Genomic DNA, 21,361 nt, shown 5'->3' on the forward strand with positions numbered 1-21,361 from the left:
TCAAACTCTCAAAAATTAATAGGATGACCATATGGAGAAGTATAAGGATATCTCACATAGTTCCAATGTGATCTGGAAAAACCAAAGTCTTTCCACAGTTATTATAGGAACTGGATTGCTCCCAAGTTAACAATTTATGCCCTATAGACCATGAAATTTTTGCACCTTATGACCCTGGGTATGTTCCAGCATCTCTATTGTGTGAAAACTGTATAAATCTTAATTATGTTGAATTGGTTCATAGTGCTTCAACATAATTAAGATTTATACAGTTTTCATACAATAGTAGGATTCAAATTCTATTCAAGTTCCTATAGACTGTAAACTGGGAGATGCTGGAACATATCCAGGGTCATAAGGTGCAAAAATTTCATGATCTATAAGGCATAAATTGTTAACTTGGGAGCAATCCAGTTCCTATAATAACTGTGGAAAGACTTGGGTTTTTCCACATCACATTGGAACTATGTGAGAACTCACAGTGGGTGAGAAAATGTGTATCTGAGGTTTGAGGAGGCCATCAGTATACATGTAGCTCGCAACAAACAGGAGAACTTGGAGAGGGAACCCATAACCTGGTATTTAATGTCAGAATGACTGTAGTACCACCTTGTACCTTCTGGGCACAAGAACAAGTTCATCCTGGAGGATCTCTGTAAATTTCATGACTCGACAAACCTTTTCTGGTCTGATTGTATCCCTCATGAGATAAATCACACTAAAGAGAAAAATCTATGAAATAAAGACCACGGGGACGCCAGTAACAGGTTGGCAAGCTATAGCCAGCTGTCTTGCAGAAGGCAATGGCAACCCACTCCAGTACTCTTGCCTGGAAAATCCCATGGACAGAGGAGCCTGGTAGGCTGCAGTCCATGGGGTCTCAAAGAGTTGGACACAACTGAGTGACTTCACTTTCACTTTTCACTTTCATGCATTGGAGAAGGCAATGGCAACCCACTCCTGTGTTCTTACCTGGAGAATCCCAGGGACGGGGGAGCCTGGTGGCCTGCAATCTATGGGGTTGCACAGAGTTGGACACGACTGAAGCGACTCAGCAGCAGCAGCCGCAAAGGTATTGAAATCACAGAGTCTGTTCTCTTATCACTGTGGAATTATGTTAGAAATCAATATCAAAAGATATTTGAAAATAACACACATATTTTCAAGTGCAATGTGACATTTACTAGGATCTTTGACTTAACCATTGAAAGCCTCAATAAAGTTAGGAGACTGGAAAAACCCCTAGGGTGATTGCAGAGAAGAAAGCATTTAAGTGGAAAGTAATACCAAAATAAGAAAATGAAAGATACTTTTAAACATCCCATGTATTTGGAAATTAAATGCCCATTTTAAAATGATGGGTGTATCTAAGGAGCCATAACAGGGAAGATTAGAAAATGTAATAGAATAAAAATGGAAAGAGAATTTACCAGAATTTGTTGCTTGCAGCTGAAGCTGCTCGATGGAATTAAATACAATTTGGAGTCTTGAATAAGACATGAAATCAAATAATGGACACGAGTGTAAAATTTTGTGAAATTTGAACAAAATCTGTATTACATTAATTTCCTGTTTTTTTTTTTTTTTGAAGCATAGTATTTATGTTCTCAGAATTGGATTATATGCCTTTGAACTATGCCTTTGTATAGTCAGAGGAAGCTGAATCTCTAGAAGTGAGACTGTTTGGCATCCCTAAAAACACTGGCACCACCTATGAATAAGACAGAAAACCACAAGAAAAAGAATACTTGAAAGACAGCTAGATGCGATTGAAAGGGAGTGATGTAATAGGCAAAAATGCCTTCTGAGTGCCAGTGATTGTGCTGGGGTGCTGAGAAAAAGACGATGAATAGGACTGTCCTCACGGGTCTAGTGGGGTAACCATATTGTGTGAGATGTGTGATAACAGGGTGGGACAGAGTGCTGTAGGAGCACAGGGACACGTCATCCACGCTGGGGGTCATGGCAAGCTTCCTGCATGAAAGGACACTGGAGATCAGGTCATATGAATTTGCAGGAGTTTGCTGGACGAAATGAGGGGGGAAAGAATACGATGGGTGAAGCCCAAGAGGTGAGAGAATGCCTCGAACTTTGAGGCTCTGAGAGCTTGCTGTGTCTGAATCAACATGAAGTAGGGGTTATTAAGAAATACCCCCTACTTCGTGAGTCCTCATGACAGTCAAAGATTGATGATGCAATAACAATTCAAATCCACATTATGGAGAAGGTTGTTGAGTATCACTTCAGTGATTTAGAGAACCATCCTGAGAAATCCCAGAACTAGAGGAAAGGATTAAAAATATTGACCCTATTGGGGCGTCCCAGATGGCTCAGACAGTAAAGAATCAATCTGCAGTGCAGGAGACCTGGGTTTGATCCTGGGTCTTGAGGATCCCCTGGAGAAGGGAGTGGCTAGCCACTCCAGTATTCTTACCTGGGGAAATCCCATGGACAGAGAAGCCTGGTGGGCTATGGTCTGTGGAATCACAACTGAGTGACTACCACACACACATTGAGACAGATGGTTGGTATATAGCAGAGCAGATAATTCAACCTAAGACTGCTATTCCTATGGTGCAATAGAAGGAACAACAAGATTTAATTTAACAACTATTTCCTGAGCTAAGTATTAGTACTTGAATACACAGATCAAGAGGGTTCTCCACAATCCAAGAAAAACAAATGGCAATGTTTTTACATTACAGGGATATAGAGGACAGATCTTATGAAAATTCAGGCAAAAAGAAGCAAATCCCCTTGCGAGAATGAAAATCCCACTGACCTCAGGCTTTTCTGCAACACTCAAGAAGACAATTAAACAACATCTATTAGAGTTTTCAGGGAAAATGTTGGGAACAACCTCACACTCAAAAAGTCCATTATTTTTCAAGGCAATGGCATTTACTTTCAGATCTGCAGCCTTGCACCAGACATTCCTGAAAGACGTGAAAGTGAAAGTTGCTCAGTCGTGCCTGACTCTTTGCCACCCCATGGACTATACAGTCCATGGAATTCTCCAGGCCAGAATACTGGAGTGGGTAACCTTTCCCTTCTCCAGGGGATCTTCCCAACCCAGGGATCAAACCCAGGTCTCCCGTACTGCAGGTGGATTCTTTACCAACTGAGCTATCAGGTAAGCCCATTGACCATCCTGTCCCTCATTAAAAAAAACAAAAACAAAAAAAACCTCACAAAAACAGTAACAAAAGAGAAGTCAAAATGAGAGCTCAGTAATGAGGGAACCATGATTCAGAAGGACTCATGAGACCAGCCTTGCTTTGGACCACAATGTAGCTACTTGGTTAACCTCCGTGTGGTCTGGTCAGTTCTGGGGGCTGAGAGTGAAACTTGGCCTGCAAAGCTTCCCTGAACTGTTCCTCCTGAGTTAACTGCCATTTCCCAGGAAATGTATTTCTCTTCCCACATGCTTTACCCGTTGTTTCAGAAGGAATATCAAGTTCGATGACTGCTGAAAACTGATTTGGTTTCCAACATCTGGTAATATTGTCTTAGCTACTTACCTGGTTGAGATACAGTGTTGAGAGGAACTGAATACTCCTTTTCTCAGAACAGATCTGAACGCAGCGTACTGATCAGTTTCATGTCCAAGAGCCTCTCGTGCTTTCTGCATCTTTCAAACTTGGATGCTTGCCTGGCTTGTGGTACTCTGAATTGGGCAAGACGAGCAAACCGTGTATTAGCAGCCATCGCAGCCTGAAGCTTTGCTTGATCTCATCTGGGACTTGTGAATGTCCCCTTGTTACCTGTGGTTGGAACCAGCACATTCATTGTATACATATGATGCTGATGTTTAGAAATGTAGCTTATCTCTTTTTCTATTTCTTAAAGAAAATCTCAGAAGCAGATACACAATTTATCATTTCCTTTTCATCAAGGAAGTTAGTGACTCAGTTCAGCAGGAGCGATATTCATAAAGGAACAGGAAAAAGGCTGAGATCATAACATTTCTAGTTACTATTGCTGTGTAACCAGTTCCCCCAGAAACAAGTGGCTTCAGTAATAATCATTTTCTCAGGCTCCACATCCTTTGGGCTAGGAATTGGAACAGGGTGTCGTGGGGGTGGTTTGTGTTTATCCTGTGAAGCCTGGAGCCTCAGTTGGTAAGACTCATATTGGGGATGATTTGATAGTTAGAGGCTGGAAATTTCTGGAAGTTCTTCCACTCTCCTGTCTGGTGCCTGGGTTGTGATGACTTGAGAATTAGGGCCACTTCTCAAAGCAGTTGCTAACTTGCCCAGACTCAAGGAAAGGGGCCATAGATCCCACTTTCAGTAGGAGAAATGTCAAAAAAATTTGTGGTTGTATTTTAGAAACTGCTAAACTGCTTCCCTTGGAGAAGGCGATGGCACCCTACTCCAGTACTCTCACCTGGAAAATCCCATGGATGGAGGAGCCTGGTAGGCTGCAGCCCATGGGGTCGTGAAGAGTCAGATACGATTGAGCGACTTCCTTTTCAATTTCACTTTCATCCATTGGAGAAGGAAATGGCAACCCACTCCAGTGTTCTTGCCTGGAGAATTCCAGGGACAGGGGAGCCTGGTGGGCTACCATCTATGGGTCGCACAGAGTCGGACACGACTGAAGCGACGCAGCAGCAGCAGCAGCAAACTGCTTCCGTGGTGGCTCAGACATCTGCCTGCAGTGCGGGAGACCCAGGTTCGTTCCCTGGGTCAGGAAGATCCTCTAGAGAAGGCAATGGCAACCCACTCCAGTACTCTTGCCTGGAAAATCCCATGGATGGAGGAGCCTGGTAGGCTATAGTCCATGGGGTCACAAAAAGTCGGACATGATTGAGAGACTTCACTTCAAACTGTAACATTGATTTTCTTTGGCTCATGGAATGATGTTATGGATTGAATTTTCTCCCCCCGCCCCCAAATTCATGTTAAAGTCCTAACCTTCAGAACCTTGGAGATAAGGTCTTTGCAGGTAGAGTTAGTTGAATTAGAACTATGTCGTATTGGAATATAGTGGACTCCTAGTCCAGTATGATTGGTGCCATTTTAAGAAGGGGAATTTGGGCACAGACCCCCACAGGTAGGAAGCCCCATGAAGATAAAGACAGTGGTGTGATGTTTCTGCAAGCCAAGGGAGCTACCAGAAGCTAGGGGAGAAGCCAGGAGAGACTTCCTTACTGCCTCAGAAGGACCCAGCCTGAGGTCACACCGTGATCTTGTACTTCTAGATCCCATAGCTAGGAGACCATCAATTCCTGGTGTGTAAGCCACCCGCTTCGTTATAGCAGTCCTAGAAAACTAATACAGATGTGCTTTAGTTTGTTTATAATTTTTAATATTTTTCATATTTTTGACAAGGAATATATGTTTCTTTAAAAATGGGGGAAATACATTTATTTAATATAAAAATTTCAATTTCTAGGTTCCATAAAACATGGAAATATACCAAAATCTTAACTATGGTTGTATCTGTGTAATACAAGTATTGTTGTTGTTCAGTCGCTCAGTCGTGTCCAACTCTTTGCAACCACGTGGACTGCAGCCCACCAGCCTTCCCTGTCTGTCACTGTCTCCCAGAGTTGCTCAAACTCATGTCCATTAAGTCAGTGATGCTATCCAACCATCTCATCCTCTGCCGCCCTCTGCTTTTGCCTTCAATCTTTCCCAGCATCAGGGTCTTTTCCAATGAGCTGTGTCTTCGCATCATGTAGCCAAAGTACTGGAGCTTCAGCTTCAGCATCAATCCTTCCAATGAATATTCATGGTTGATTTCCTTTAGGGTTGATGGATTCGATCTCTCTGAAGTCCAAGGAACTCTCAAGAGTCTTCTCTAGCAACACAGTTCAAAAGCATCAATTCTTCAGGACTCAGCCTTCTTTATGGCCCAGCTCTCACATCCATACATGACTACTGGAAAAATCATAGCTTGGACTACGTGGACCTTTGTCAGCAAAATGATGTCTCTGCTTTTTAATACACTGACTAGGTTTGTCATAGCTTTTCTTCCAAGGAGCAAGCGTCTTTTAATTTCATTGCTTCAGTCACTGTAATTACAGTATAGGTATTTACAATTATAAACCATTACAAGTATAGGTAATTTTAAAAATTCCTTCTATTTCTCTGTGCTGAAAATGTTTTCTGTTTTAAGTGTGTGTCACTTTGTTATGGGAGGGAAAAGAGACCTCAGGAAGCAGCCATTATGGTAGAAAGAGTAAGGGCTTCAGGGAGCTGGCCCTGGGTCCTGCTCTGCTATTTAGTAATTCTGAGCCTGCTTCCTTATCTGAACATGGGAGGAATATTTCTGTGTTGCTGTGATGTGTCAGTGAATGAACATACCTGAAGCCCCTAACGTGGTGCCTTATGAGCTCAGCCTTCACTCTCTATAACTTAACTGATAACTTCTGTGACTGTGATTATGGGCTGGGTGCAAGACGGAAGTAATTTAAGAGCCATGAATGATTTTCCTCAGTCTTTTCTTAGAGAAAAGCTAGGACACAGAGGGGTGGCCCTTACTGAAAAGCAAAGGAATTTTGAGCTAAGAGCCTCTACTTACCCAGGTTCCCCCTAAGGTTTCAGGAAGGGTCAGGGGCAAAAATGTATCAATGGTCATGTGGCTTTGAAAAAATTTGCAAAAGATATTTTATTTTATTTTAAAATATAAATTTATTTAATTGGAGGTTAATTACTTTACAATATTGTATTGGTTTTGTCATACGTCAACATGAATCCACCACAGGTATACACGTGTTCCCCATCCTGAACCCCCCTCCCTCCTCCCTCCCCGTACCATCCCTTTGCACCAGTGCACCAGCCCTAAGCATCCAGTATCATGCACTGAACCTGGGTTGGTGACTCATTTTATGTATGATATTATACATGTTTCCATGCCATTCTCCCAAATCAACCCACCCTCTCCCTCTCCCACAGAGTCCAAAAGACTGTTCTATACATCTGTGTCTCGCAAAAGATATTTAAAAATGTGATCAGTTAAGACTGCTGTCTCCTTCCACTCTGACCCCCACAACCACCCTGCCCTTGGATGGCTGTGGAGTGGCCATGGGGCTTTGGGGGTTGGGATATGGGAAAGTTGACTTATGGATGCATTTACTTCGGGTTCAGTGAGATGTATTTATACAAGGTGCTGTCACCTTTTTGAATAGATAAGCCATTGATAGCTGATCTGGGGTACTAGGGCCTTGCAGAGAAATTCCCACTGACCACTATGCCTTCTCGCCCAGCTTGAGATGAATAAGAATACATATAAGAACAGTTTAAAGAATTGTTTGTTTGAGTTTTGGCTATGCTGGGTCTTCGTCCTTTTGCGCGGGCTTTCTCTAGTTATGGCGCGGAGGGCTACTCTTGGTTGCGGCGCTCGGCCTTCCCACTGCGGTGGCTTGTCTTGCTGCGGAGCACAGGCTCTAGGCACTCGGGTTCAGTAGTGGGGACTCGCAGGCTGTAGAGCGTGGGCTCACTGGTTGTGGTGAACAGGCTTAGTTGCTCTGTGGCTTCTGGAATCTTCCTGGACCAGGCATTGAACCCGTGTCCCCTGCATTGGCAGGCAGAGTCTTATCCACTGAGCGATCAGGGAAGTCCCTGTAAGAACGCTTTTTACAGGGCCTTGTGGTGACAGTATGTGGGTCCCTGAGGAGAAAAAAGGTTTGAAATATACGGAGCCAGAAAGGGTCTGTGGAAAGATTTTCCAGATTTTCCAGCTTCTATATGAAAGGGTGTGTAGACAAAATCTTATTAAAAAGTGATTTAAAAGGGTATGCAGAAAAAGGAACATTAATGAAATGTGTCTAGAGGTTATTAATCAAAATATTATGCAATTTTGAGAGGGGGATTTTGTTTGTTGTCAAACCACTGCTTCATTCAATTGATAACTTATCTAATGTGAACATTGAATTTATAATTCGTGATTTGTTTCTCTACATAGTTTTGTTTGCTTTTAAGTTTGTGTTTGTGAGCTTGCATCCTTGTTTTCCAAAATGACGGAAGGCCCCTCAATACCTGGGTCTGATTTAAGAGAGCCCAGCTTTCAGATTAATCCTTGTTCTTCTCAGAAGTTGTTGTTGAATCTGATGCTAATACTGAGTATTGTAGCTTCTGCTTTTCCATCTCCTACAGAAGAACTGAAAATTGGAGCAGCTATTTACCGATCATTTCCTTTTGATCTGGAAGGTTTCAGTGGGTCTGTCTAGTAAGACCTTGAGGATGCTGTTCACCTAGTCAGAGTAAAACCATGACTCAGAGTGTGAGAAAATGGCTCTCAGTTTCCTAGGAAGTTTTAAATATAAAAACATGCTGTGCTTTTGAATAAAAAGTACAATTTAAAGCCAGTGGATGGAAATTTCCTATAAAAAGATATCAAAACCCCCCTCACTCTTCCTATTCTTAAAAATAAAAGTTGTTTTTGTCAGAGGATCTGAGACCCAAATACATTTTTTGAAATGAATTTGGCAGACTATGATAAGGCCCATGAGTCCAAATTTCTTGCCTTGGGGCAGCCCCTCCACCACGCTCCTGTACCCACTGTGCTTGGGTGTCTTACAGTTTCAAAACACAGGGAAAAAATAGACTTGCATGACAAAATTGCTTTTACATATATGTGATTTTAATTTGAATCCAGGAATTACTCTGTGGTTCTAAAAGTATTTCAAGTCTGTGAAGCTCTACTACAGATTATTTATAGCAGGTTTATTACAGAAAGAACCAATGAGTCAGTATCTAACTTAGAGTTTTTACTCCTCACCGCCTCACCACCCCCACCGTCCACCCCATGCTGGTATGAAGAAAAAGAGCATGTCTTCAGAATATCTGTGTTCAAATGCCAACTTCATTCTTTGGCAAATTACTTAACTATCTTATCTATAAAATATAGATGCTGATATTCACCATGAACTTTCCCAATGGCTCAGCAGGTAATGAACCCAACCCCAGTGCAGGAGATGCACGAGGTGTAGGTTCAATCCCTGGGTCAGGAAGATCCCCTGGAGGAGGGCATGGCAACCCACTCCAGTATTCTCGCCTAGAGAATCCCCATGGACAGAGGAGCCTGGCGGGCTACAGTCCATGGGGTCTTAAAGAGTATTACATAAGACTTAAGGACTAAGCAATTTGAAAATTTAGCTCTCCAGGGCCAGTATCATGCTTTGCTCCACCCTAAATGCCTTCTGGGTGTATCTTTGGGGGTGGCTCCAGTGGCTGCTGGCTTAGTGGCCGCAATATCCTTTTTTGAATGATATGGCAAGCAACGTTTTTTCATCCACAGAGGCAAGGGTATTAAATAAGATGACATTTTTAAAGCCTGGGCATTTGATAATATGAGCAGGGGCCAGCAGATGGTAGTTTAAATTTTGCCTATTTTCTGACTCTTTAATCTCTGGGAATGGCCAGAAATTTTGAAAAATTACTATCTCGCCTATGGGGTTGCATAGTCAGACATAAACGTTCATAAATTACACCAACATTCACAAATTAGATTCGAAACAGGACTCAAACAATTTGTTTAAATGCCAATGTAACAAGAGGAATTGTATGCATGCAAATGAACACCTGTGAAAATTCTTAGGCAAGAGCTGTTAAGTTTAGCAACATTGGTTTAGCAATTTGAGAGCGGGAATTTCTTTTGAGGCCAGATGTCCAATTTTGAAAGCTGCACTGTGTTGGGCACTAGGGAAACAAAGAATCCTCCTGACTGCTTCTCCTATGAGCACAAGAACCCAAAGCAGCGAGCAGTGGCCTAAAGCAGGTCAGGGTCCCTTTGCCTGTGGCTTGTGTGTTTGTGCATGGTCAGTTGTGTCTGACTCTTTTCCACCCCATGGACTGTAGCCCATCAGGCTCCTTTGTCCTTGGGCTTTTCTAGGCAAGATTATTGGAGTGGGTTGCCATTTTCTCCTCCAGGGCATCTTCCCAACGCAGGGATCGAACCTGTATCTCCTGCATTGGCAGGTGGATTCTTTACCACTGAGTCACCTGGCAAGACCAGTTTTACAGATTGCTTTATTGCTTGGCTCTGATGGAATGTTTGTTGAACAGACAAACAATTCCTATCTTTAAAGGAGTTATTGAACTTTATAATTAAAAATCCCAGAAGGAATACATTAAGGTTGTGTGCATCTCAGTGTGCTTTGAGGACTGTGGATGTTCGCTGTAACTTTCAGGATTTAGACATTTAAATCTTGCCATAGAAAATGTTTCTGAGCAATTAAATGCATGCTATCCAAGTGTCGTATCACCTACAATTCTGCCAGAAACCAAGCTACGCTTTTTCTCATTTCCAATTACAATGAAAACTCTGTCACTTTTTGTGAAAATAAAAGGGAATACCTATATCCGCTAGGTGAGGACCTCCAGTTGTTTCTGGTTCCTTAAGACATTAATATACTTTTCATAATGTTTGTTTGGGCTGCATTGCCTTTTTACAGGCTGCTCAATTTTTACGTGTGTAAATGCCTCCTTATACTTTAAATATGGAACATGCCGAAAGAGCATATCTTATTCCTTCAATAAGGCTACTGGGGAGTGTGAGGGGAGGTTGTCAGGGACATCAGCCTGAGAGTTCTTTATTAGGTGTTGCACACACATTGGAGAAGACACATGCCCAGTGGTACGGCGGAGTGGGCACTGAATAGACCAACCCCCCCCCACCCCCGCCCCAGCACATTGCAACTATAAACTCCAGACAATCCACAAAGATCAACAAAGGGATATGGAGAGTGAACAAAGGGATATGCAGGCAGAGGGGCGTTGAACGTCAGAGGAAGGTGTATATTTCCTGGCATCAGCTCTGACCGGAGGATGGGACATGGTCAAAAAGGGTGTGTGACTGGCTGAAACTCCAACGGAAGATCTATCATGTTCTGGCCCAAGGAAGAAGAGGGTGGAGCCTGGGGCAGTCAGAGCAATGAGAAAGTGAGGGATTGCCCAGAAGAGAGGTGACCTGAATTCTGTGTTTGAACACTGCACAAGGCAGGGTTTGGAGTACAGCTGGTTATCTGCGGGTTATACCCCGAGAACAGGAGGCTCAACTAAGAATTGTGAGCATCCAGGGGTCTTGATGGAGGAGCTGGGGATTCCAGAGTCAATCCCCCAAAGATCCTCAGGGACAGCATAACTGAGATCTGCATTGCCACCCACCCCAGGTGAGACAGAGCTTGCCATTTCAATTGAATCAAGTCAGCTGCCTGTTAAGACAAAGTATCAACAATGTTGGGATGAATGCAGCAGAACTCAGTCTTGACTACAAAGCATTCACAATGCCTGGGTCACGATCCCAAACTGGCCAAGACAAGAAGAGCCAGGAGAAAGTGGCCTGCCGCCAAGAGAGAAGACGAGGAAGTGGGGGAGAAGGAAGGAAGAGAGGAGAAGGAAGGGGAGATGGAGAAAGAATAAAAACATTCCAGAGAGCCCTCAGGGATGTGTAGGACAACATCAAAAAGACTAACATATAGATAGTTGAAGTTCCAGAAGAAGAGGATAAAGAGAACGAGATGGAAAATATCTGAAGGAATAACAACAGAAAAGTTAATGGAATCCCAAGTTTAATGGAATATTGAATTTATGGATTCAGTAGGCTTATGGGAAATCATATGAGAATTTGGAGAGAATTTCCTGGTTGTTCAGTGGTTAGGACTCTGCGCTTCCACTGCAGGGGGGCATGAGTTTGATCCCTGGTTGGGGAAACTTGATACACTGTGGGGCTCCTGGGCACGGAGCCTTTTTGTGTCCCCCATTTCTTTGATTATAGGAAACAGCCTTCATTCAGACTCCATGACCTTCCCTCAGTTCCAGTGAGCAGATTCAGTGAAAGTGTTAGTCAGTTGGCCATGTCTGACTCTTTGTGATCCCATGGACTGTAGCCCACCAGGCTCCTCTGTCCATGGGGATTCTGCAGGCAAGGATACCTGCCATTTTCTCCTCCAGGGGATCTTCCCAACCCAGGGATAAGGCAGATACATGCAGTTGTAAATTAAGGAAGGGAGGGGACGTGAGACCTGGGGGAAACTGTCAAGAGCAGGCTTGGGGCAAGGTCCTGTTTCTCCATCAGCAGATGCAACAGTATCTTTGAGCTGTTTTGCAAATACTGAAACCCCCTCCAGGTGGGAGAAGTTAATGATGATAGGCTACCCACAAGCATGTAGACCCCAGACCAGTTGGATCTGAAGGTTAATGATGCTGACTCCTATCTACCTCACCACCAACCCATCAGAAGAATGTCCACAAGCTGATCATGCCCTCTTTGAAAAGTTACTATAAAACTTCTCTCTATCTTCCCCAAGTTGGGACACATGATTTGAGGGCATGAACCTGGTTTGCCCACTTTGCCTGGCAAAGCAATAAAGCTATCCTTTTCTGCTTCACCCAGAACTCTGTCTCTGAGATTCGATTCCGCACCTGTGGACAAGAGAAGCTGAGCTTTCCACAACAAACCAAGGTCCTGATGCCAGTGTTGTTGTTGTTGTCCAATGGCTAAGTCTTTGTCTGACTCTTTGCGACCCCATGGACTGCAGCACACCAGCCTTCCCTGTCCTTCACTATCTCCCAGAATTTGCTCAAACTCATGTCCATTGAGTCAATGATGCCATCCAACCATCTCATCCTCCATTACTCCCTTCTCCTCTTGCTCCCAATCTTTCTCTGCATCAGAGTCTTTACAGTAAGTTGGCTTTTCCCATCAGGTGGCCAAAGTATTGGAGCTTCAGCTTCAGCATCAGTCCTTCCAATGAATATTCAGGACTGATCTTGCTGTCCAAGGGACTCTAAAGAGTCTTCTCCAACACCACAGCTTGAAAGCATCAATTGTTTGGTGCTCAGCCTTCTTTATGGTCCAACTCTCACATCCATGCGGTGTGGTTCCCCCTACCCCACCCAACTCGCCACCCCCCCAAACTAGTTTATTATTAGTCATCAAAAGTTTTTTAAAAAGTAGTCTTTCCATATGGAAAAAAATTACATTGATTTTTTTCCTCACATCATACACAGAGATTAACTTATAATGGATCATAGAATTAAATGCATTAATAAAATCTATATTTTTACATTTAGATCTATAAATGTAGACTCTTAAAAAGGTATAAAACTTCTAGCAGATAACAGAATAAAAGATCTTTGTGACTTGGAGAGGAAAAAATTTATTAAACAGAACATTGAAAGCACAAAGAAGTATTAAAATGGACTGTCAATAAAATATATAAAGTATGCTGAAAACTTAGTACTTAAACACTCAATTAAAAAAAATAGACATAGACTGAGTACTTCACAAATGGCCAATAAACATATGAAGAGATGTTCAACACTGGTAGTCGATGGAAAATACAAATTAAAGCCACAGTGAGATACTACCACATACCCAATAGAATTGGTAAAACAAAATGAACAAATATGACAATACCAGTATTACCAATTTATTTCATATTTTGATGGTGGTGGTTTCATGAGTATACATATCAGGCAAAATTGATCAAACTGAACATTTTTGAGTGAATGCAGTTTACAATATGTGAATTAAACCTCAATGCAGCTGATTTTTAAAGAGGCCTCTGGAAGAATAAAATTGTTTATTATCCTGATGAAGAACCAAAGATACAAAGATGCTCAGGCACTTGCTCAAGATGGTATTCATTTAGTAAGTGTAGCTAGGATCAGACTTTCATCCAGATTATTTTCTCTTCCATTTAGATCATGCTGCTGTGCATCGAATTTAGGAACGAAGAAGAGGGAAAAACAAGAAGAGAAACAAGTGTCCTGAGAATCGATCTGTTGTAACTCAGACCCTTAGTCTTGTCCCAACTGGTGACGTCAAAACACTTCCCTACTGCAGTTAAGTCACGTCTTGTTTTCACCTGTGAAAAGTTTCAAACTTTCAAAATAGCTTCCTTGTCTTCCTTTCTCTTCCCTAATTGTAACAGGCTCGATTTGAATCATATGCATTGAAATAGAAAGTTCAAGTGACCTACACCGTATACCGTTGGGACACGTGAACGAGGAACTCTGGGGCATGCTTTTGATTAGTTTCTGAGATCACCAGTAAACATCCTTTGGAAACTGCTTAAGTTATGTAGATGCATCAAAAATGTGTAAAGGGGGCTTCCCAGGTGGCTTAGTGGTAAGGAATCCGCCTATAGGAGACATGGGTTCCACCCCTGATCTGACAAGATCCCACATGCCTTGGAGTGGCTAAGCTCGTGCGCCACATCTATTGAGTCTGTGCGCTAGATCCCAGGGAGCTCCAAACACTGAGCCCATGGGCTGCAGCTATGGAAGCCCGCGCTCTAGAGCCTGAGCCCCACAGCAAGAGAAGGCGCCACAACGAGACGCCCCGGCAACTCAACTAGAGAAAACCTAGCACAGCCCAAAATAAAAATAGGTAAATAGTTTTAAAAAAAGTGTGTAAAGAATTTAGGAAGAATCAGACAGTGCAGAGAATGTGTTGAGTTAATGCTGTTTAGAATTAGTATGTCAAGTTTGTTATTATTTTTTGCTTATTATTAAATTAATATCTTACAATATATTTAATTTTATTAAATGTAATATCTTACTTTTCTTCTACATTTTTCTTGGGCTTAAGAAGAAGTTCACTGTGTGGTATTGTGATTTATGAGAAATATATTTGGACACTCAGATGACCAACATAATACTTTTCTACCTATTTGGTTTTCATCTACAGTTTCTGGCTCATAGCTCTTAAAACCCTCAGAATTTCCTAAGTGTTGAAGTGATAAGTGTGTCTTTTGTTATGCTAATGAGGTGAATTTTGGATCCCACCTAAGGACAGTGGTTTGTTGGGAGGAGAACATGCCAGGTGATTGGAAGGAGGATGTGAAAAATAGAAAGTATTAGTTGCTCAGTCGTGTCCGACTGTTTGCGACCCCATACACTGTAGCCCACCAGGCTCTTCTGTCCATGGAATTCTCCAGGCAAGAATACTGGAGTGGATAGCCCTTCCTTTCTCCTGGGGATTTTCTTGACCCAGGGATTGAACCCGGGTTTCCCGCATTGCAGGCAGATTCTATACCATTTGAGCAACCAGATTAGAGAGAGGGCTGGAGGTCAAATCAGTTGTCAATGGCTAATGATTTATTGATAATTAATCATGGCTGTGTAATGAACCCTCATGAAAACCCAAAGGGAGAGGCTTCAGAGAGCCTCTAGGTGGGCAACCACATGGAGATGCTGAAAGGGTGGCCTTTGAAGAGGACATGGGACGGTGGGGTCTTGTAGAACTGAACCCTTAAAATATGGAATCTAGGTTATCTCCAGGTAAATAGTGTCAGAATTGAGTTGAGTCATAGGACACTCAGCTGGTGTTCTAAGACTTGCTAGTTGGTGTGGGGAAGCCTCTACCATACACAGGTTGGAATTGGGCCTAGGAACCCTTTTAACTGAAATTTGATAGTGTTCCCCAAAAGGGCAGTTTTGTCATCTTGAACTTGCTGATGTCCTAAATGATTGTTGCACTAAGTTTGACATTAATGTTAAAATTTCACGATAAGAGAAATGAAGCTGCTGATTCAAAGGAAGAAGAAAGTATTGGTTGCTCAGTCATGTCTTTTGTGACCCTCTGGACTGTAGCCTACCGGGCTCCTCGGTCCATGGGATTTTTCAGGCAAGAATACTGGAGTGGGTTGCCATTCCCTTCTCCAAGGGATCTTCCCGATCCAGGGATTGAACCCAGGTCTCTTGCATTGCAGGCGGATTCTTTACCATCTAAGCCACAGTTCAAAGGAAGAGCCCTTACTTATGCTTGAGTTCACATGTGTTGATTTTCTAAGCAAAGTTAAATGATCACCTTTCATGATTTCTGATACTTAACTATGTACACGAAAGGCTGAACTGCATAGTTCAAACTACATTTCTAAAAAGCGTTTGTTATCCAAACAGCAAAATAACCACATTGTTTCAGAAGTCTAAAAAATTTCCCTGTGAATCTGAAGTTATATAGGGTTCTTTATCTGAGTTTATGGGAAACAACATAACAAATGAGTTTATGGGAAATATTGGACAGAGGAGCCTGGTGGGCTACAGCCCATGGGGTCACAGAGTTGGACACGACTAAGAGACTGACGCACACACAATCTACCTTTTCTGTTCCCAGAGAAAACTAGCTGAGCACCAGATGAGCTTCCTAGTTGGTGCTGGTGGTAAAGAACCTGCCTGCCAATGTGGGACTTAAGAGGTTCAGGTTTGATTCCTGGGTTGGGAAGATCCCCTGGAGATGGGAATGGTGACCCACTCTAGTATTCTTGCCTGGAGAATCTCATGAACAGAGGAGCCTGGTGGGCTACAGTCCTTGGGGTCACAAAGAGTCAGACACAACTGAGCAACTTAGCAGCAGCAGCAGCAGCATTATTTTCTATTTAATATTTGAATAAGTAATGGAGTTATATCATTCAAACACCAAAGATTTGGAAATATATTATCGAAATGTCTTCTGCTTATTTCTGGCTCCATCATCTCAGTTCCCATTCCCCACCCCAATGTGTAAGCTACTATTATCAATTCCTTCTTTTAAAGATAAATTATAGCATAGCGTACACATCAGCCTGCTACATGTTGTTTTTTTCTACTGGATATATCTTGGAGATGGTTTTGTATCAGTAGGTGAAAGAAATTTTTATAGCTGTATGGATGTGCCATAAATTAATTATTCATAACTTATTCTCTAACCAAACATTTATATCATTATAAACAATGCTAAAAATATTCACATATAATTTTGCATGCCTAAGAACTTATTTATGAAGTGTATCCCTAGAAGCAGAACTGATCAGAAAAATGATTTATGCACTTTTAATTTTAATACTTACTGCCAAACTGTGCTCCATAGGGGTCATATCAGTTTTCACTTCCAACAAGAATGCATGAATCACCAGTTCCCCTACAACCTCACCAACACACTATGTCATTAAACTTTTAGAGTTTTGCCTACCCGATGGGAGAAACAGTGTCTTAGTGTAACTTTTTAAAAGAGAGTGAGATTGAGCATCTTTTCAAATGTTTAAAGGCCATTTGTTATTCTTTTTCTATGATCATATCACTTTCACATTTAAAAACTGAATTTCAAATGTGTGCCATTTGCAGATGTGGATGGACCTGGAGACTGTCAAACAGGGTGAAGGAAGTTAGAAAGAGAAAAACAAGTATATATTAACACATACATGTAGAATCTAGAAAAATGGTATAGATGAACTTATTTGCAAGTTAGAAATAGAGACAGAGCTATAGAGAACAAACACATGGCCACCAAGGGGGAAGGGAGTGTGGGATGAATTTTGAGATGGGGACTGGCACGTGTACAGTACTGTGTATAGAGAACTAATGAAAACCTGCTACACAGCACAAGGAGCTCTACTCAGAGCTCTTCCTTCAATGGGAAGGAAATCCAAGGAAAAGGGGTGTGTATTTACATACATACACATGTGGCTGATTCACTTAGCTGTACAGTAGAAACTGACCCAACATTGTACGGCAGCTATACTCCAATAAAAGAGAATTCGATTTTGTTTCTTTTTCTTATCAAACTATGGGAACTGTATCTATTATGGAAATTAGTTCTTTTTCCCTTATATAAGATGCAACTATTTTTCCAAGTTTCTCCTTTTCTTTTGATTTTGTTTATGGTGTTTTATTCACATAGACAGTTTTTATCTTGACCGTGTTGACTTGTCACGTTCTTTTACACCTTCTGGATGCTAAGCTGTGTTATACAGAGCGCTCCTGCGTTGTGATGTGGGTTTGCTGTGAGGTGCACTCCGAAACTGCTGCAGTGCTACGACTATCTTCATTTTACAGGTGGAGAAACCGACGCTCAGATAGTTTGGAAACTGATCCATGGTGGCCCATTTGGGCTGTGGACTCAGGCCCTGTGAATCTGGCTCACATATTCTTGTGCCAACACAATTGTCTTTCTTTTCCTGGAGATACGATCATTCTGTGTTTCCTTTTTCTGGTGAGCTGTTGGATTCTTCAGGTTTGCTAGTCTCACCTGGGCTCTCTTTGAAGCCTGTAATAGGAAGAGGGTAACTCTTAATCCCATTGATGGTTCCTCATTCACATTTCATTTGTCTGGAGGACATGATGCAGACATTTGAAATACCATGCCAAAAAGTGATTTACTTTTGCTTCTAGCAAAGTGTTTATACTCTGATTCCTCAGTAATTGTCCCTTTGTAAATAAAGCGTTACAATCTTACATAAGTCAATTAAAAAAGAAACTCAAAACATGTGAGATCTCATCTGATGTGGCTTTCCATCACTTCCAGCACTTGACCCTTCAGAGGAAAGCATGTACTGGCGGTCCTTCCTGTGAGATCACAATCAGGAAACTTCAGCTAGAATATATTCTTTTAATAGTGCATTAGGGTAAACAGTGCTGACCGACCTTTCGATGTTTTCATGCTCAGCCATGGGAAGCACTGTGGTCAATAACTGTTGTCAGCTTTATTAGCATACAAGCCACTTCACCGCTCTAAGACCCCGGGTGACACGTTATTTTTGCTGGATTTGAGCTGGCAGGCGATTGTGTGTTTGCTCAGTTCCAGGGCCAGCCCCCAACTTGGTTGACAATCACAGGTTCTGGACCAAGTCCTGGGTGGTGCTGGGCACAGGGCATGATGGCAGGTAATTGGTGTACCATGCATTCGGAAATTCATTCAGATGCATTCGGAAGCCCACCCGTCCCCTTCTTTCTAGGAAGAGAGAAAATCTCCTACCTTCCCCAAGAGGAAGAAATTCTGTCTTTTCAGCCAGATTCCAAGGCATATAATGCCAGTGTCTACCAATAGGCACATGAAATATACACGCTTCCCCACTTCTTCCCTTGGTAAGAGGGTCAGGATCCCTCCCAAGCTGACCCATGCAGGGTTACCCTGGGTGATGGAGAGGTCCAGTGGCTCAGAAGTGGGTGTCAGACCTGGATTTAGGTTGAAAGCCCCTACGTAGGCCATAGCTTCCAACCTGGTTTTACCATTCACCTTGCCTTAGAGTGTCAAACCCATGTATGACTGTGTAGCCCTTACAGGGTCCATGGAGGACAGCACTGTGCTGTTCTGGGGTCCTTGTCTATTGTATCATTTTTTAATATCACCCAAATCTCAATGCAAGCACAAGCCCTCTGTTGACACCTTGATTTCAGGTCTAGGCTCTAGAAATGTGAGATTGTACACTTCTGTTGTGTCAGCTACTCATTTGTGATACTTGATTATGTCAGCCCTAACCTACGACCATGCCTGGAGACCAGGTTGGGCTCTCCTATTTTAAAAAGTAAGTGGACTTCATGGTTAGAATTGAGAATACCACACAGTGCATTGGGTGGCTCGGTAAAGAATCTGCCTGCAGTGCGGGAGACCCAGGTTTGATCCCTGGGTTGGGAAGATCTTCTGGAGGAGGAGGTGACAACCCACTCCAGTATTCTTGCCTGGAGAATTCCATGGACAGAGGAGCCTGGCGGGATATAGTCCATGGGATCACAAAGAGTCAGACACGACTGAGTGACTAACACACATCATACCTTCTTCTCCATTATGCAAATACAGTAGCTTTTTGACTACAAGAAGCTCATCAGTGTTTGTCAATAAACTAGGCTGCTTGCATGCAATAGAAGACTTTCAGTCTTACTCCTGCTTTGGTAAAATAAGGAAACTGGGGTAGAGTTTTCGTGATCTGAGTTGGGTCATGTGGAGGTCAGGTCAATGGTAACACAGAATAGATAGATAGGAGCTAACCTAGCTTATCATGTTAGTCATCTATTGATGAAAACTCTCTGATTCTCAATGAGAAGTTGCTAAAAACACAATGGAGGATTTTTCTTTCAATCCTGAAATATTTAGCACTGAACTGAAAGGTGCTGAAAACTGCCTTTACTGTCTGAGCCACCAGGCAAGTCCCAACTACCACTGTTGAGTGTCCAATTATGGGAAAGGGATTGCTCTTCTTAAGTCAGCAGTTAAAGGGGGAATGTCTACCAGTTGAAATTTATGCATGATCGGTGGTGCTTAATAAGGTATTTAAATGACATTAATAAATCTGAACATGATTAACAGATCTGAGCAGTCTGGATAAGAACATTGTAAACTGTCTATCACGTTACTAATAAATCACTTCTCAAAAGACTAGGTCTTTACCACCTGGTAGCTAGCCAACACAAAATCCCTTCTTTAACATATCAAAAACATGCAGTGTTTTATGAAAAACTGATGAAGTAAGGAATATCAAAGTCCAGTATCAAAGATACCAGATAAATATCTTAATCATTGAGCATGAATGTCCTAATGTATGATGTTTTACCACTGGGTTTGCTAACAATCAAGCAAACTGAGCATCGTAAAAATATGATTTTTGAAAGTACTGAAAACTTGAAGTCACTAAAACCAGGAAATACTGATATTTGTACACCAAATTTTCTAGCCTCTGAGTGACCGTTTGCCCAAAAATGGCTTAAAGAAGGTACATTTTTATGGTTTTGCAAATTTGTAGAGAGAACAGGGCTTGTCTCTTTTTCTTAAACATGAGATCCATGTCTTGCTCTGCCTAGAATAATGGCGTTGTTGTTCAGTTGCCCAGTCATGTCTGACCTTGCAACCCCAGGGACTGTAGCACACCAGGTCTCTCTGCCCCTCACCATCTCCCAAAGTTTGCCCAATTTCATGTCCATTGAGTCGGTGATGCCATCCAACCATCTCATCTTCTGTCTCTGCCTTCTCCTCCTGCCTTCAATCTTTCCCAGCATCAGGGTCTTCTCCTATGAGTCAGCTCTTTACATCAAGTGGCCAAAGTATTGGAGCTTCAGCTTCAGCATCAGTCCTTCCCATCAATGTTCAGTGTTGATTTCCTTTAGCATTGACTGGTTTGGTCTCCTTGTCTCATTATTCAAGGAGAATAATGTAGTCAATAAATGCTTGTTTCTTTACAGTTTATTTATACTCACGGTTACGCACGTGGGTCTTCTCTGCTTTCGGAGAGTGGGGACCATCTCCAGCTGCTGTGTGTGGGCTCCTCACCGCGGTGGCTTCTCTTGGTGCAGAGCACGGGCTCCAGAGCGCAGGCTCAGTAGTTGTGGTGCATGGGCTTAGTTGCTCCAAAACACGTGGGATCTTCCCAGACCAGGGATCGAACTTGTGTCCCCTGCATTGGCAGGTGGACTCTTATCCGCTGTACCACCAGGGTGGAAGTGAAAGTGAAGTCGCTCAGTCGTGTCTGACTCTCTGCGACCCTGTGGACTATAGTCTACCAGGCTCCTCCGTCGACAGGATTTTCCAGGCAAGAGTACTGGAGTGGGTTGCCATTTCCTTCTCCAGGGGATCTTTCCAACCCTGGGGTCGAACCCAGGTCTCCTGCATTTTGGGCAGACGTAATAAATGCTGGTTGAGTGAACCAATGTGTGAA

At 42.5% G+C, this 21,361-nt stretch overlaps 1 long non-coding RNA gene across 1 annotated transcript; it reads left to right on the forward strand.

The window, feature by feature from the left end:
* The first annotated feature begins 247 nt into the window (after positions 1 to 247).
* On the forward strand, positions 248 to 21,349 carry LOC132660214 (uncharacterized). Its single transcript, XR_009601547.1, has 2 exons — positions 248 to 1,072; positions 5,758 to 21,349. It is a non-coding gene; the product is annotated as an uncharacterized LOC132660214 (long non-coding RNA).
* Positions 21,350 to 21,361: the final 12 nt, after the last annotated feature.

This window comes from Ovis aries, chromosome 8 (assembly GCF_016772045.2).
Source record: "Ovis aries strain OAR_USU_Benz2616 breed Rambouillet chromosome 8, ARS-UI_Ramb_v3.0, whole genome shotgun sequence".
In the NCBI taxonomy this organism is placed as follows: domain Eukaryota; kingdom Metazoa; phylum Chordata; class Mammalia; order Artiodactyla; family Bovidae; genus Ovis; species Ovis aries.